The following is a 2,500-nucleotide window of genomic DNA, read 5'->3' on the forward strand; positions in this document are numbered from 1 at the left end:
CAGGCAGGGTTGCAAAAATCAATAAATCCGAAAAAATGTCTGCAGACATTATTTTCAAGAAAGGCAGCAATTTCTCGACACTGAAAATAATTTGCACGCTAGCATCATGTCACGATGTAAAATACCTGGTGATCACGTTTTTCTATGTGTTAGTGCGGTTGTCATTTTATTTTGGAATAACAGAGAGACGTGAAGAAGAAAAAACATAAACAAATGACGTTTCGGGAGTTGCTTTTATGAAAATATTTAGATTTGGTTCTGTTTGCGAAAATATTGACAGTGAAATACGGTGTTTTGTTCCGGGATGTTTCAGTCGTTTTCATCACCTGCATTTGAAATGCCACCCACAGCACAATCACTCCATTATTCATAATAACTGTAATAGATACCATAGTGCGATCCGCCAAATCCTTCCTCCAACGAAATGAATAGAATCGGATGTGTGTAAAATTTTCTATATTTCGACGTTACCTTGCAAGCCCTTGAAAAAATATGTCCAGATTTTCAATAAGTGCCAAAGATTCGCCAGGCTGCACGACAACTGGAGTAACTTAGAAGTGAAATCCCGATCTGAAATGGTCGTTTGTTTATGTTTACATGCTTGAATCTCGGCGCGCAATACTTAATTTTGTGAGAAAATTACCAATACAACCAAAACTGTCTTATCACGCCACCAGTGTATTTTACGTCTTGGCATCATGTGCAAAGCATTCGAAATATCACTAGGGTAACAAAAGGTATTTTGGCCACTTCATATATTTTGGCCCACCTAACAAACTTCATCGATTTTATCGGATTTTATCCATGTTAAGTAACCCATGTTGCATCAATTTGATGCCTATCATATTAAATTATCTATTGCGGAAGGGTTATTCAAAGACATCACAACATTTGGTGGATATTTGTACAAAGTGGGCCAAAATAAAATCAATCCTAAAGAGGCCCAAAATACCTCTGTTACCCTACTTATAGAACACATGAAACTCATAAAAACATACACTTAACTCGTAAAATAAGTGTAAAACCTATTGAAATTTAGTGGAAATCATGCTACATTTATGTTCAACGCACATCAAAACGATAAGATATATCGTTACATTTAGATTCTCAATGAATTTCACACGAATGCCACATTGTTTCCCACATAGATTTCAATTGCAACACAGTTGACCGAATCAAGTGCTTTACACATACATTTGTGCTGTACAAATTCTCACTAGAAAATGAAGTGTTAAACACATGTAGTTCGATTCAATAGTAAAACACAACACATCGTTTTATGTTGTTATTCAGTGGATACAGTGAAAAAGTGGAAAAAATTGCAGACCTCAAAGATAAATCAACAGTTCATCGATTTATCAAAAATTGATCTAAGAACATACGATAGCTTTTAAATAGGAATTGAAACCGAAATCGAAACATACATTGATGTTTTTATCAATTTGCTGTCAATTTGATTGATTTTTGTTATTTTTAGACAAAAGCCTGTAATCCGAAAAAAATCTGCGTCCTTCATTTCTCTATTCGTACAAGAACGCTAAAATGAAATGTAGAGGCGATTCTCATCTGGGGATTCTGCTTTCAGCAAGAGCTGTCAAATCGGCAGGAAAATTTTTCATAACTTCACCTTTTTAGCGATTTCTTATCAAAACAAATTAATTCTTTTGCAAAATCATAGCACAAGTGGAAAAAAAAGTTTTTACTATGGGGTGGTAATGTTGATCATAGTTTATTGTGCAAAAACTAATGTTTATTTAGGATGGGGCATTTTACTTGGTTCAGGTTCGGTCAGCCGGAACATTTGACCCTTTTTTCGTGGAATAAAACCATAGCCACACCAGGTTGGAATTTTCTTCATTCGTTTTTGTGAATTTGTGTTGTTTTTTAAAATCCGAAAATACTGAATTTTAACCAAAGCAAAACAAACAAACAAAAAATTACCGAACAATCAATTACATCCATTTGGTTTACAGTTTACGGTAGTTGTTTGACAGTTTGACAGCAATTATCGAACGATCGGTAATCAATTTAATTACCGAACTGATTATCGAATGTTCAGCTGTTGAAAATTCGGTAAGAAACTACCGAATTCTGCGAAATTTTCTTAGTGTGTAGATATCAGCAATGAAAACAAACTCAGAGTAGAAGAAAATCGATTTCAAAATAATTACTACTACTTTTTTAGTGTAAACTACAATTAAACATGGAAAATCTTCAGAAATGTGTGTAATTGGGTAAGGTTAGGGGTTGGCGGTTCAATGCATAGGACGCTGGTCTTACAAGCCAGTTGTCGTATGTTCGAGCCCCGACCTGGAAGGATTCTTAGTGTCAGTAGGATCCATAGTACTAGCCATGCAATGATTCTGTACACTAAGAATCGGCTGCGAAGTCTGTTGAAACAGAAAGGCCAAATTCCACAAAAGGAATGTAATGCCAGGACTTTGCTTGACTTATGTTTTTTCGGACCAGCATTTTTTTAAACAGAAACCAGTGCAATAAT

This window comes from Malaya genurostris, chromosome 1 (genome assembly GCF_030247185.1).
Source record: "Malaya genurostris strain Urasoe2022 chromosome 1, Malgen_1.1, whole genome shotgun sequence".
Classification (NCBI taxonomy): domain Eukaryota; kingdom Metazoa; phylum Arthropoda; class Insecta; order Diptera; family Culicidae; genus Malaya; species Malaya genurostris.